The sequence below is a fragment of the Cryptotermes secundus genome, unplaced genomic scaffold (assembly GCF_002891405.2).
Source record: "Cryptotermes secundus unplaced genomic scaffold, Csec_1.0 scaffold7, whole genome shotgun sequence".
NCBI classification, from domain to species: Eukaryota; Metazoa; Arthropoda; class Insecta; order Blattodea; family Kalotermitidae; genus Cryptotermes; species Cryptotermes secundus.
The window spans coordinates 429922-446540 of record NW_019727389.1 but is presented as its reverse complement, the minus strand read 5'-3'; the positions used below and the strand labels follow the sequence as shown (position 1 = coordinate 446540).

The 16619-nt window shown below is 43.5% G+C and overlaps 1 protein-coding gene across 3 annotated transcripts in view; it reads left to right on the top strand.

Moving 5' to 3' along the window:
• The window catches only part of LOC111864611, a 629006-nt gene that overhangs the window by 239595 nt on the left and 372792 nt on the right, over positions 1-16619 (top strand). The window lies entirely within an intron of this gene.

The window sequence follows — 16619 nt, the reverse complement described above, 5'->3', positions numbered from 1 at the left end:
GTAATGGCCAGACGAAGTGTAGTTCGTAGTCGTCCAGGTTGGACGTTGGGCGTGGGGCTAAGAAACCCACCCCGGAAATAATTACCGTTACAGAACTTCCAGAGAAAAAGACCATAGAGGAGGCCAAGACCCACCCAAGAAGAAGAAGTAGAAGACGGCTACGTATTGTTAAAGAACCCGTCGTTCGCTTCATCTCCGATATTCGCAACTGGTTTCTCATACAAGGAAAACCGGGATCCCAATTACTCGGTATTCATTTAACATGAGAAGTTCGTGGTATACGTAAATAAGCCTCGACAGTCATTTCCCCCCCCCCAGTTTCATTGAGAGCTCACCATTTCGGATTTCCCTATCTATATATATATTTGCAACTCAGCATATCGCACCTTTGTCATATATATTTTTAACACCAGAAGGTAACGGAGAATGGAACACATGTTGTGTTGAGTGCTACACCATATCTGGAATGTTCGGCCTTGTGTCTGCCATACCTGTCTGCAGCATTGTCTAGTTTAAAATATTATATGGAGTATGACACTGGTACACAATTGACTGGCCATATTTCCTAGTTTATATTCATATCCTCAAGGAATTTACGTATCATCAGAATCGGTATTTATCTATTTATACGATGGATTCTAATGAAACAGGGCTATACTACTGTACCAGTTGCTGCAGTTGACATGTTTGTTTTAAAATATCTGTTCATACAGACGTTCTTTTTCCGTAATAAAGTTAATAGACGTCTTAGCACCTCTCATACCGCGGTGGAATCAGGTAGTTAGACGCAGTAAATAGAAGTGAAATAAGAGTAGAAATTACTGTTTCCCAGAACTTCTGGCAAGTTAAATTGGACTGAACTAAGTAAATAACTCAATGCAGATGTGTCCTTATGAAGCTAATAGTCTGTGAGATAGTCTAATTTTCCATATTTTATGGAACCCGGTGGTTCATTACCGTGTTCAGTAAAGCCTGTCTGATCCAAATGAATTCATTTAACATTCAAACGCTGTTTTTTTTCTACTTTGGTTTTAATGCTATCCTTCCATCTACTCCTGTATTTTACAAACGGTCTCTTCCCGTCAGATTTTCCGACGAAAGTTTTCTGTGGTCGTTTGAGAGGTTGGCAGGCCTGCTTCATGGTCGGGAGTTTCTAGATGCAAATCCCTTCTCCAATAGTCTGGCTATTCTGGTGGACGTTTTCCATAGTTCCCCTTAGTTCCTCCGGGAAAGTGCTGGAATATCTGACATGTGGCCATTGTGCTTCCTTCCACGCCATTTCCAATCCACTAGTCATCCCTCCATTATCGCTATATAATATTGGCTATTGAAAGAGTCGTGAAGGGGCACGCGTTAGCGTAGTGGTTAAGGCACTATGCTACAAGTCGGAAGGTCGCGGGTTCAAGTCCCGATGAGGTCATTGGATTTATTCAATTGACCTGATCCTTCCGGCAGCACTATGGCCCTGGGGTTCACTCAGCCTCTAGCAGAAATGAGTACCAGGAATTAAATAAATAATTTTCCTGGGGAGTAGAGCGCGGCCGGCGCGTAAGGCTGACAACCTTACCGCCATCTCTGAGCCGATTGTCTAGCTAGTGTGGGACCCTTAACGTCTCACAACCCTATGGGCCTTCATGGCCTGTTACAGGGATAGCTTTACTTTTTAAGAGTCGTGAAAGAAATCAAGAATGAAAAACAGACAATAAATCTGTATTTATCTATCTTTCGCTCTGCAGCCCTTTGTTGGACCATGACCGCTTTTTTAGCTTCTTAATCCTGTTAGGTCGGTAGGTCTCCTTGGACGGGGGATCAGCCCGTCGCAAGGCCGCTACCTACACACAGAACAACACAAACACAGATTAAACGCACACAGATACATGCCTCAAGTGGGATTCGAACCCATGACCCCAGTGTTCGCGCGGACAAAGACGGTTCATGCCGTAGACCGCGCAGCCACTGTGATCGGGAAGTTTTTATTTAACAGCATAATAATATATAAGCAGAGTTCTTTTTAGCGATTGAAGTAGGCACATTAGAGACTAGGCCTGTCGTTTGTTTGAACATTTCAGAATACCCAGGTCTGCATGTGATTCTGTCCTCACGACCATTCAGAAAAGGGAAACCGAACTGCTCATATGCACTGAAATCACTTCCGGGAGGAGTGAACACAAAACCATGCGTCTGCAGTGTATATGAGTGACATCCATCTTGCCGGCTGCATGGCTGCGTAATTATGCGTGCTGCGTGACTTTCTGCCGCAGCTTACATAAAAACGGATGCCATATTTTTGCCCCCACCTCTCCACATACTTGCGTCAGTGTGGATTTCCCCCTAAATGGATTGCAACGAGTGCGTATTATTTAAACGTTGTGTGTGCACTGGAATCAGGGCTAAAATGTGATATGTCTATATAACAAGTAAATGCCACAGGCCTGTTGACGTGCATGGTGTAATATCCCAAGGGCACGCGTGCACAATATTGAACGTAATTTAGGAAAGTTTATATTCATAATAGTATTTTGTTATCACATTCCCCTTTCATCTTCTGGTTGAATAATTGCTGTGTTGCCTACGGACAAACGACTCATTCATAACTTATGCAGGCTGTTTGGTGACCCGTTATGTGGTGGAAATGTTTGTTACATTACCTCATGGAGGAAACTTCGTTCCGGAAACGTGTGGTTTACATTCGAAAATGACGCTTGTCCAAATATTGAGAGAACATTTATCCGGCGTTTTCTTCCACTTTGTCTCCTCCACTCAGAAGAAAAAGCAGAGATTGAAGATTTTTGAGAAAAGTACTCTGGAAATTTGATTTAAGAAAGATAAAGAGGAATTGAGAAAACTTATAAAACGATGAATTGAAAAAGACGCGAAGGAAAGCAGATGTTGTCTGTCTTATGGGAAGACTATTATCCTAGTAGAACTGAGGTAAACCACGAAAAATCTAGTCGTCATTTCTACTCTTCCATTGATCATGGAATGACAGCCTACATAATGCAAAGCAGGAATGCTAACTATGGGACTATTCTTTTTTTTTTATATTACGCGTTATGCCATATTTCCAAGTTCTTAAAGGAAGGATATGAATTCTTTATTATTTCATTATTTCATTCGTAAAGCTTGAACATGTGTTATTTTGTTAAAATATAAGTGGGAAAGAAATTTGTGACGACGGGTCATTTTGTATTTATCACTGTAGCTGGTTTATCATTCCAGGTATATGAGAATCTAGTTTCTCTAAATTAAGTTTCAGAATATAACCGTTCCGAAATTTAATTCTAGATACTTCGCTGTTCTTTCGTAACTTGACGTATATTCTTTAATCCGAGTTATGGTATGTCCAATATTGGAAGTGGCTTGTCGCTACCATATGCTACAAGATCTTCTGCCAGCGTGTGGTGTCGTAATTTTAGTATACTTTTTTGTAAGTACAGATTTATGATATCGTGTCACGTGTGTGTCTGTGTGCTTTCCTTGCAAAATAACTTTAGAATCCAGTGATGAATTTTTATGTACCTTGCTAGTAACGTAATTCAGTTGGAGGCCAACCAACATTTGCATTGATTGATTCTCTGCTGTAAATAATGTCAATAAGGAGTATGTGTGAACTTCTGAAGTGGAGAAACATCTAATGTAGGGCTGGTATTTAGGTATATGGAAAAGCACAATAGACCACTGAAGGTCGCGGTGCAAGAGCCGAGAAGGCCCACCCCTTATACATTCATTAGGTATATGGAATTTGGTATTGAGAAAAGTCGGTAGCGTACAAACAAATTTTTATTAAACTGTAATTTTATGTGTTAAAAATTAAGACCGTAGAATATCATGAATTATTTCTGCCAAATTTCATGTAGTGGGAAAATATAGACCCTAATGGAGGACCTTATGAGAATACGTCTGTGAGTAGTAACTGTAGGCAATAAGATACAGTAAGATGTAACTCAAGCTATAGGCTTGTATGTAGAAAGCGTTAACAATGCAGGCCTCTTAAATTCTCACCATAACTTATAGTTTTAATGTTGGGAGGTTTTATCACATTGTTTACTTGTGAATTCACCATCTTCCGTTCATAATCATCTGGGCATGTTAATTTGCATGAGTCAGTGTTTCCCTGTTGTCTGAATTACATAAATAAATAAATAATTCATGAAAGGAGTTCGATCATGCCTTGAAGTGTAGTTATACCTGTTATGTTGTCAGCATGTGGCTCACAACCGTCGAAACAAGAAATCTTTGCGAAGTCGGCAGGTTACGTTTCACTGTTTTTCTTCTTAAAATATGTAGAGTGGGCTTTTTTTTTTTAAGAATTACCTTGAGGTAGTCGGTTTAGTCTGATCTCATGACACAAAACATCCGGTGTGCCTGTTTCCTTTTGATTCAGTTGTGTTTCTTTAGGACCAATATAATTGAAAATGGGCCGAATTTCCTCAAGTAAATTTCTAAGTTAATACACTTTATCATTCCACAAATATGTTCTCAAAAGGTGACGTCTGCGCTTTGCTTAATTAGACGAATGTTTAGTTAGTTTTATACAACGTCGTATCTGGGCATTCAGCTGCGTTAGGTAATTGCTTGATATGTATATGCAATACAGTCTTCAGTGCATCTTCGCATATTGTTGGCCGAATCACCATGTAGTCCGTGTTAGTGAATTTACATGAAAGTTTGGGCCAAGTGGTGGTTCGACCAGTAGTCTGCGGAGTTGCATTGAAGAAATACAGCTTTCAGCATTCAGCGCATAGAATGTGGCCTTCCTTCCGTATGTCTGCATATTTCATCTCCCTCTTCAGCCAATTTATTATGTATGCTGTCCCCGCTTGTCCTATTTTTGGCCTACTTTCCTAAAGTAGGCTTATGCGATATCCATCTTCTCTGTATATGTGTTACCTCCCCCCTCCTCCCCGTCATATTTTGATTGCCTGAATCAATCTTCATGAAACTTGCTGCGTATTTCATGGCAACTGAGCCAGTCTTAAATCCCTTCCATCAGTTAGTGTGTCTATATGTATCCCTCCTATCGTTTCTAGGCAAAAGCTCGGTAAAATGTATTCCACGTTTCATTGCTAGGCAACGGCTCGATAAATACTTCCCTCATCAACGAATACACGCAATAGGAGAAAAATTATTGGACGTGTAATTTTGTATGCCGTCCGTGTCCTGTCAGAGGAGAGTTTGTGGGTCTGTCTGTGTATCCCCCTATCGTTGCTAGGTAACAGCTCAGTAAATACGTTCCCTCGCCAATGAAGAATTAATGGAGGCGTCGATTTATACGCAGTCTGTATGGTGCCAAATGAAAGTAGGAGATCGATTTTTTCCCAGAACTTCCTGCTATATTTCTTCTTAATGTTATTCATAAATAATGCTGCGGTGCAGTCTGATAAACCGAAGAATTAATTAATGCTTAGATATCCATAATGTGCCCCGCTTTGGTTCGCTGGAGTGTGTTGAGACTGGAGAAGAGCGTCTGCATTGCCTCATGAATATCAAACAAACTCCTCTTCTTGCCGCAGCCACAATTTCCTGTCTCTCTCCGAGTCGAGCGCTTCTCCCGCAGGGTGCGGCCCTAGACGTGACCTAACTTGACGATTGGAGAGGATGGTCAGGTGGTGCATTAGATGTGTGACACACCGCCATCTTTTGTAGGGTGATTCTCTAGGCATGACCCTTGACCTATTCATAAACATCCAACTTGGCATGCATTGTAGCTCCCGTTTCTTGGTCTATTTAACGACGATCTGTTAACTGTATAAGTTATGTACTTCGAATCGGAGAATGGTTGAGAAAGTGGTCCAGTCATAACATCTGCCTGAATCTATGGAGGAAAACCACGAAATACTCCAAAATATCTTCCGGGTCGAAATCAAAACCAGAAACTTCGTGAATATAGATCCTGCTCGGTTTGTTTTCTTGTGATCACTAGCAAAAACTTGAGAATCGCAGTTCTTATATAGGTAAAAAAAAAAGTAAAGCTGTCCCTGTAACAGGCCGTGAAGGTCCATAGGATTGTGAGACGTTAAGGGTCCCATATTACCTTGACAATCGGCTCAAAGATGGCGGTAAGGTTGTCAGCCCTACGCGCCGGCCGCGCTTTACTCCCCAGGAAAAGTATTTATTTAATTCCTGGTACTCATTTCTGTTAGAGGCTGAGTAAACCCCAGGGCCTAGTGCGGCCGGAAGGATTAGGTCAATTGAAAAAAAAAAACAATGACCTCATCGGGACTTGAACCCGCGACCTTCCGGCTTGTACCGTAACCACTACGCTACCGCGTACCCCCAATTCTTATATAGGTAATTGTTAATACTGTGGCCTTCTGGGAAATGACGCCGTGTAACGTAAATGTAAAGTTGTCCCTGTGCTTAACTACTTAAGCACTGCGTCATGAAGACGTATGGGGCAGTGGATATATAGATCCACATTGTCTTGACCTCGACACTAGCTGGAGGTAAATGGTTAGCTTCACACCCCAGCCGCTTTACCCCTGGAGAAAGAGCACCCAGTACCCATTGGATAGAAGTCTGGGTGGGCCCCAGTGCCGGTCTGGACGACATGGAGAAGTGAAAATTCTTGCCCCCACCGACACTCTAACTCCGACCCCTTGGTTGTCCAGCCCGTAGCCAGTTTCTATACCGACTCTGCTAGCCTGGCTCAGTGACGCCGTGTAGTGTGGTAAATGATTAACAAAGTTTCGGAGTGACCTGCTGCCTCCATCTTCGGTTCTCTGCAAGATATTATAAGCTGCCCAGAATGTCATACCATACATGACGAGATAAGGTAGTTCTCGGAATATGATGATTTGTGCTCATAACGGATGTCTGTTACCCAGATTCGTTCCTCAATTTGTAAGTAAAGATAATTTTATGATATTGTAAAGTAAACCTGTATAAGTCCTTGTTTAAAAACTGTTGAACCAACCCTCCTTCATGTGGCTTTGTTCGAACATTTCGAAAGTCACCACATACTCACAATTTGTATTTCCCTGCTGCAAATAACATTGACTTGACGGTCATATGAATTTCTGAGGGGAAGCAATACCCGCTCACAGATTCTGACTAGCACTGTCACGTGTAAGGTTTTGTTCGTTCACCTGTAGACGGGGTTTGGATTGGATGATCGCATTGATTATCACTTACGCACACAGCTCGGGACTACAGGCAATACAGCGCTATCGGTGATCTACACGCTTTACAGTTCACCGTTAAACGCGCTCTAGGGTTCTCAGTCTTCACTAGTCGTGTCCTGACAACGGATTTATAACAGTCTTACTGTCACTTCAAATCACACATGAAGTCTTCTTTTCGCAGCCTAATTCCTTTCTTGCCATTATTCTGCGACTTCCAGTTCTATTCCTCTGCTCCCAAGCTCATATATTGGCAGGCTGGGGTCTCGAAACTCAACGCAATTCAACTGAACTCTTCTTAGCACGGACCACGCAGAAAACAGTCCCTGTTATTGCGAAGGCATGTTTACAGCACCGTTGCATAGCAATAGAATTTACGAGTACTCGAGTGTTGCTTGCTTATTCGTTGCCGTGGGAATGTGTTTACCGAGGCGTTGCCTAGCAGTGAACGTCTATTCTGGCTTGACTACTCCGGCTTTCGGGCGTCTTGTCAAAATACTAAATAGCTGACGAATATGTACTTTTGTAAAGCAGTAAATAGCAACCTCGCAAATTTGTGGGCTCTCTACGCCTGCATTTGATAGCAAGGTAGTTATGTTTAGGCAAACAGTCGTTCTGTATTCTGGGACGAAAACGGAATTTAGTAATATACCACGTTATGAGTAGTGGCACAGGTGGTAGACATGTGTGCAGTTAGACGTATCACTGCCTCAGGAAATAGTTGAACACGCTATCAGATATTGCAGTAACGGTCCGTGCTTGTATTAGTGAGGTACCCAGTTCGAATCTGTGTGTAGTTACCTACTGTAATGACTAATGCTTCAATTTCTCCAGGATATTGCTGAGATAGTATTTTATATAGCTCACACCTACCTTGCACATTAACAGGGCAGCGCTCACGCTTCTGTCCCACTTCTCTTTGAGTTTCATCCAACTGCCCATAACTGCACTCATTCCATCAGAGTAGTATGATCTTTTGTAACTTCTGCAATACAACATCGTGTAGTCCGGTGGAGGTATGCTTGCTGCCTGCTTCATATTTGTTTCTTGCTTTTCATCCCTGAAGATGGAGGCGATTTGTTCCTTCGAAACGTCTGTTGAGTCTCAGCGAACTATACGGCGCTATATATCCCATAAGATAGAACTTTTCATAGCCTCCGCTGTGAAGACCTCGAACCCTACAGAAAATACCGGTAGTGTGTTTGATTGAGGAGCACGCTGTAGCGTAGTTGAATGAATGTATGAGGGGTAGGCCTTCTCGGCCCTTGCACCGCGACCTCAGTGGTCTATTGTGCTTCCCCTTTTTTAATTATTCCCTCAGCAACCCCGCGCTTCGGATGAAGCGCAGGAATTTGTACGTGGGGACGTCGAAACAGTCACTAGGTTCCATAAAGTATTGACCCAAGTGACATAATCTTAGATAAGCTAAGGCCTTACATTCACACAGGATTGTGTGGCTGTTTCGCTTTCTGTCTGACACCTCTCACAAGTGGGACTATCACTTAGTCCCACTTTGAACAGGTGTCCTTTGAGGTGACAGTGTCCTGTAAGTAGTCCTACCACCCATCGTAGCTGGTTCCTGTTTAGCTTCAACAGTTCCTTCGCTCTTTTAGTGGAAGTTCCTCGTATGAGTCCCTTTGCTTGCCTGAGCCCAGTTAAGGATTCCCAGTATTCCTTGTGTTTCATGTTAGTCCAGTCCCTGATTGCCTGTTTGGCAACTCCTATAGAGATGCCACAGGCTGGTTCAGGTCCTATGAACGCATGTTCAGCTCCGATCTTAGCCAGTTGATCTGCTGTTTCGTTTCCAGCAATACCCCTCATGCCCCGGCACCCATATCAGTTGTACCCTGTTATGTTTGGCCAGTTCCATGAGAGTTTGGTGGCAATGCCAGACCAATTTTGAGTTGATCTGGTGTTTGTCAGGCGCTTTAAGTGCAGCTTGGCTGTCAGATAGAATGTAGTGTAGCGTAGTTAGTTGAGGCACTGTGTTACAAGCCTGAAGATCGCGGGTTCGATTCCCGATAAGGTCGTTGATTTTTTTTTTCAATTGATCTAATCCTTCCAGCTGCACTATGTCCTTGGGGTCGACTCAGCCTCTAACAGGAATGAGTACCAGGAATCTTCGTGGGAGTAATGGGAGGCCGGCGCGTAAGGCTGACAGCCTCACCACAATCTGTGAGCTGATTATATAAAAAAATGTGGGAGCCTCGACGTCTCACAACCCTATGGGCCTTCACGGTCTATTACAGGGATAGCTTTACATTACCTTTATAGTATGTTCGGCTAAGTCTTATTCCATTCTTTCTGTGTTCTTTACCTTACCAGTTCAAATGCAGATTCTGTGGCCGTCCCAGATGCACTGATGTATGTTTTCCCTAACCTCAACACATGTTTCAGTCATGGCCGCTCATAACACGCCCGTACTCCTCTGAATTTTTCCAGCCATTCGTTAAGGTTCGTCTGGTTCATACCGTTGTCACCATTGGCCCACTGAACTACCATTCTTCGGGAACTGTTGTTAGATGACACAACTTTTCTAGTTTCTTCACAGTTTCTAGTAATTGTATATTGAGAGTAGTGGTTTTCCATATTCTTCTATAGTTTGTTTACAGTCTTATGAAAGTTTCCGGTTCTGTTACTATCGCAGATCTTGTGAATATTCATCGTATTTCTGTGTTGACATCTTCTGAGGGAATAAATCGGATCATCGGTGTTGTTGTTCATTCATTCTGACAACTGAGAAGCCATACTAAACGGCATTATCTAACTCCATGGGACACAGTCCTTCTAGAGAATCTGATAGTCGCTGAGCCTGTCCATAAATTCCAAGCGTTTTGTGGAATCCTGGGTTTCATTAAGAACTTCTTAAGAACTTAAGCACTGTATTGTCGCCGTTTAGAAGACAGTGAAAAGCAACTTTGGGAGAGTAAATTTTTTTTTCCTTGGCACTACAGCCCCAGTGGGCCTAGGCCTACCTCCATGAACTTCTCCGTTCACTTCGGTTTTTCTAGATCTTACAAATTCGGTAGGACTCCTTGGGCGGGTGATCAGCTCGTCGCAAGGCCGCTACCTGTACACAAACACAGAAAAACGCACACACACAAACTAAACATCCATGCCCTGAGTGGGATTCGAAAACACGATCCTGGTTTCCAAGCGAGCGAAGACAGTACATGCCTTAGACCGCTCGGCTAGCGTGACCGGCGGGAGAGTAAATTACCGTGGTTTATATCCACCATCTCTTTCAGTGTTGCCAATATCAATTTTAGATAAATTAAAATTGTGTTTTGGTATACTTTCCCTCGTATTTGTTGTGCGTGAGATCACCACAAGCTGTTAGATCAGAGTATTGGGGATATTCAGCAAACACAAAGTTTCGTGCACTTTTGTATCAACTCCACTCACGTTCGTCCTTTTGACGTCGTTCATATTCATTCATCCATTAACAGACCGACCCAAGGGACAGAAATAAAAGGGAAGTGCTGGGCAACGGAGAGATGCACACTTGATTCTCACACCTCTTCTCGAAGTTCTGGTAATTAAGCTCACTCTGTCGTTCTCTGCGATGGATCTATCCCTGCTTAGTGGATATCGAGTTCGCTGCTTATACCAGGCACGACCCAAGTCTGATTAACCATCAGTAAAATGACTGATTGCCGATCAGTGTGGCCGCGCGGTTTACGGCCTGTGCGCTGTCTTCTGCCGACCGAACACTGGCATAGTGTGGACGTAAGCCTGCCTTTGTTCAATTTGTGCTGGCCTGTATAGGTATGAGACTTACAGCAGACCGATATCATGCTCAAGGAGCCCTACCAAGTGTCGTTAAATAAGAGGTAAAAGGGGGAAATTGCCCTGTGCTTAATTAGTTAAGCACCACACCATTGAGAAATATGGGAGAGTGGAGATATAGCTGCACCATTCTTGTTCTAGACACTAGATTGAGGTGAGTTGTCAGCTTCTCGCCTTGGCCGCTTTACCCCGGGGAAAGCTGTGGTACCCATTGGATATGAGCCTGAGGGGCGTCAGAGCCTGTCTCGGCATTGTGGAGGAGAGAAAGGTCTCTTACCCCTGCCGTGAGTCGAATCCCATCGTTATAAGGATTGAGATACCCCGGCTCCTAAAAAATAAACTCCATGGCCTGAATTCTGCAAGCGAACTATACCGACCGAGCGACCTCCGCTTGTCAGCGAAGTTAGTGCCAAGTTTTTGCGCGTAGAAGGTGTCACGCGGTCAGCGCAACGGATCCCCACGGCCGTCAATCTCGGTTTTCTAGACCGGAGCCGCTATTTCCTTGAAATAGCTCCTCAGATATCCACACGAGGCAGAGTGAACCCCTTCCAGACCCACTACTTCTCAGAAAATCTGCTGGGGTTGGGAATCGAACCAGGGACCTCTGGATCTGTAGCCAGGAATTCTGACCACTAGACCACAGGCCCCTAACTGCCTTTAAAAATACGATTCCGGGCTACGAGAACAGGAGGCATTGAGACCGCTTTAGTCTTTCTTACCTTACAACAACTTACTTACTTACTCATGGAGCTGAGCCCTTCTGGATGAGCCGCCAATTCTGCAGCTACTCAAGACTTTCCCAGCATTTTATGGAATCCGAAGGTTCATTACCGTGTTCACAAGAGCCCTCCACTGGTCCCTGTCCTAAGCCAGATCTATCCAATCCATACCATCCCATTCTGTCTCTCTAAGATCCATTCTAATATTGTCCACCCACCTACGCCTTGGTCTTCCCTGTGGTCTCTTTCCTTCTGGCTTTCCCACCAATGTCCTATACACATTCCTCGTCTCCCCCATTCGTGCTATATGACCTGCCCACACAACAACAGCAATAATAATAATAATAATAAGAAGAAGAACAACAAGAAGAAGAAGAAGAAGAAGAAGAAGAAGAAGAAAAGTGACTGACGTCGGGCGGGCGATTCTTGGATTGAATAAATGAATATCGCAGTCTATCAGCAGCCCTGCTGTTTTGTATTCAAGAGGTCCGAAACGTTGGGCTAAGCCCAAGATGATTTTATCGCTCCAGTCATATATACACGTAGAATATCCATAGCATTGGCTACTCTGTCAATAATCTATTTGTGTCTACAATAAATGAACATCGAGGTTGACAGTGGATGGAAAATCGCTGAGAACTCATTCGGAAATTCTTCCTCGTCCAAAGTGGATTGCTGTTTGTTATCATGTAATAAAGAACACGGACATTTTGTTGTATACCACTGTTTCAGTGCGTGATGTGTAACACGAGAACCGACTTTAATTAAACAGAATGCATATGTAAATTCTTCATGCCCCAGACTGGAATTCTGTTGATTACAGTACAGCAAAGAACCCGGACAGTGTGTTGTTATATGCCACTGTTTCAGTGCGCGATGAGTACAGACTCCACTCTCTTCGGAATGTTGCATTCATCCTATTGGTGACCTGATTCCTGGAACATTCCAGCTTTTGACCTATACAGTACATACGGGTATGTGTGTTTGTGTGTAAAATGCTGAGATCTGTGAATCTGTCTACCGGAACTTATGTTAGCTGTTCAACCAAACAGACTTCCTTCCTGCCTGCTAGGTCCAAGTATTGTTCTCAACGCCTATTTCCTAGATAGAGACAGGCACCGAAACATTGATACCCACCTTCCAGATGGTGTCTCGACCCCCCCCCCAAAATTCATAATATGAACCTTCAGTCTATTTAGCTGCTCTACTATCATTTGAGTGATCACCTGACTTGGGGTTGAATATACGGAAATCCAGCTAGAGGGAACCTGTACTGTCGGTTAGGTCTAGCAGTTTTGCTACATGATCTGTTTAAACAGTATCAGAGATTATGATGAGTGGACACATAATCATGGTACAGGGCGCAGGTATAGCCCATAATCCCTGCATCTGTGGGAAACAGGAAAGTCGCAAAGGAGAAAATTGTTCAAATTCAGGCACGCGAAATTAGTCGTCCCTTGGAACGAAAGACGTGTTAAAGTATTTGCTGTCGTCGAAGCAACTGAATAAAACAAAGTAGTCCTCGGAAGACAACGAATGACCGGAGTTTGAATAACACACAGTCTGGTTGATGCATCGTCAGCGTGCCTGAATAACCGCCTAGTGGATTGATACAGCGGCAGTGTGTCTGAATAAGCGCCGACCGGGTTGATACAATGACAGTGTTTCTCAATAACATCCGAACAAGTTGATACAGCGGCAGTGTGTCTGAATAAGCGCCGACCGGGTTGATACAATGACAGTGTTTCTCAATAACATCCGAACAAGTTGATACTGCGGCAGTGTGTCTGAATAAGCGCCGACCGGGTTGATACAATGACAGTGTTTCTCAATAACATCCGAACAAGTTGATACTGCGGCAGTGTGTCTGAATAAGCGCCGACCGGGTTGATACAATGACAGTGTTTCTCAGTAACAGCCGAACAAGTTGATACAGCGGCAGTGTGTCTGAATAAAAAACGAGTGGATTCATAACAGCGGCAGTGTGTCTGAATGACAGTCAACCGGTTTGATGCGACGGTAGGGTGTTGGAGACTTGCCCGGTTGCACACACGGCTAGAGACGGCCTGTTTTCGATGGACTTCACGATTTTTCTCAGTCTCGTGCAAATTCTGGGATGCCTTAATATAATGTGACAGCTCACAATCAATGACTGTGTAAGACTCGCTCCATTCCTTGCTGCACCACGAGCGTCTTCTCTTCCGCTGTGACGAATGTCGAACTACAAACCTTTGTTCACACATTGAACTCTCTTTAACGACGTCTGTCTGACGAATCACCCCTTCTTTTCTGCACGGCTCCTTCTGTAGGCTAGCTCGTATCCATGGAAATTGTTTGTCGCTTGCCCACATCCATGTAAATTATGTGTTGTCACGAAAACATGATTGCCGAAACGTTGGCTACTACTGTTGACTGCGTTACCTCGAGAATGTGTTTACCGAAGCGTTGCCTAGCAAATCATATTCCGTTCAATTGTAAAGAAGTGCCAATGAATCCAGTCATTGAATCCAGAACCCATTATTATTAGTCACACCAACCCCTATACGTGACAAGTTGCCATGGCATCTTTTGGTTTTATCATTTCTGCCATGTTATTCTGACCCTACATAAAGCCAGCTGGTGATGGAGCCATGTAAAATAAGTTGGCATTGAAATGACCAGGAATTATTACCGTCGAAGTTTGAATGCCGGTCTTAATAAACCAACATAGGTACACTTTTCCATATATTGCGAATATGACGTCACAGGCTCGTACAGCTTGATATACTGACTTGATAATCGAAGTATATGAAAAGAATAACTGACTGAACAACCAAGCAGTCCTTTTTTGAGGTCAACCGATATGACTGACAGTTAGTCTTCATCCAACACAAGTGAAGATAAATTTAGATAGACAGAAGTTCCGGTCGTCGCTTAGCCATAGACTTGTATATGAATACGCAGTTGTATGACTGAGATATTGGATAAACACCTCAAGAACACAGTTTATAAAGCTCGTTGCACCCTAATGTGCATAAACGAATACAAGATGTTTCTTGTGTATTCTCAGAATGCAGCATGTCTCAGATACTCTGTACCAATTGACCAAACCGTGGGCTGCATGCAGACTTACGCTGCAGCTAATGGGAACTGAGTTCCTAGATCTCTACACAAGATTTGATGGGTTGCTTTTCGCTGCTGTTAGTGTATAGATTATATAATGAATGGTAGGATGATTAGAGAATGATGAATTGGAAAGGATTTGGAAGGAAGTTTTGTCCCGGCATTTGCCTTGAGGGACAGGGAAAACACGAGAAGCCGTAATGGGATAATCGGGAGTGCGGCAGAGATTCGATCCGAGCACCATAGAATGTTTCCAGAGCGATACCATTATGCCCACTCCGTCGGTTGGATGACTGAAGAGAAGCCTGTAAGTACGAGTAGTAGACCTGTAGTCTGCATTTCCCTCCGTCGACGTACTGCTTGAGAAAGAAATGGGACATGTAATAAACATTGTGTACACAGAATAAATAGTCCTGTAAACAAACCTCGTGGAGCAGAGTCGTTTTTAAGAAGCTAAGAGTCGCTTACATCGCCTCGAAATTTCCCGTTTCTTATGGAACCCGAAGATTCGTTACCGTGTTTACAAGAGTTCGCCACTGGACCCTGTGTACCACATGGACCATATGTATCCCTCCCACAGCGTCCAATCCTCTTTAATGGTGGAGCTAGTCTTCCACTCCCATACCCTTTAATGGCGTGATGTTTAAATAATGAAGCATGGGGACAACTCTGCCTTTTACACGACTTAGACAATAGGCCCAAAATCATTTTGCGATCTGGGTAGCTCAGTCAGTATAGCTATAGGGGAAGTGATTTTCTCTTCTCCACAACGTCCAGAGCTGCTCTGGGATCCACCCAGCCTTTCTGTCCAATGGGTACCGGGGGCCTTTCACCGGGTGAAAGCGGCCGGGGCCTTCAAGTCTTAAAAGTCTTAACCCTTTAGAGCCCACTGGTTATTATATGTATCACCTGCTGTAACATACTAGAACTCCGCTTTCATATGGGTCTGACAGTAAATAGCATTTGATTCCCTAAACAGCATTAACCGGTTGGTCGTTATAGCGGAGATGTGCAGTGCAGTAGTTCGAGAATTCTTTAGTCTGAGGCTCTCTTGTTGTGAATAAAAACGTTTGAGCTCCCAACTTATGAAAGTAACTTAAAATGAGATTCATCGATTTAAAAATGTAATTACATATAAACCTTAACTATATATGACGTACTTCTCCTATTATGGTGTTTGCAATATAATGCGGACCTTTCATATTAATTTACCGGTTTATGTATGATCCCACGCAGTAGCGTAGTTGGTTGAAGCACTATGCTACAAGCCGGAAAGTCGCGGGTTCGATTCCCGATAAGGTGGATTTTTTTCAATTTACGTAATCCTTCCAGCCGCACGATGGCCCTGAGGTCGACTCAGCCTCTAACAGAAATGAGTACCAGGAATCTTCTTGAGGGGTAAAGGGCGGCCGGCACGTAAGGCTGAAAACTTTACCGCCCTCTGTGAGCCCATTGTCTACAGAAAATGTAGGAGCCTCGACGTCTCATAACCCCTACGGGCCTTCATGGCCTGTTACAAGGATAGATTTACCTTGTTATTAAACCGTTAGCACTTTCGGCGTCCCCCTGGGTGGGGGTACCTCTCTCACATTAAGACACACTGATCCAGAGTACACATGTATGTTTTAGTGTGTGTATGGTGGCTTTAGTGAGCATGTGTCAAATTTAACGGGAATTATTTTAAACATCAGGTGTACGAAATACGAGTGGATGCCGTGCTAGAACTAATGTTAATGCATTTTATTTTAGGTTATGCCTACTTGCGATAACTTCAATGCCCTCTGGGTCTATACAGAAGCAAAATCTGAATGACGTTGATGTGGAGTTTGGTGTTTGTTTTTGACCAGGGAACGCACCCCGTAATATATATATATATATATATATATAT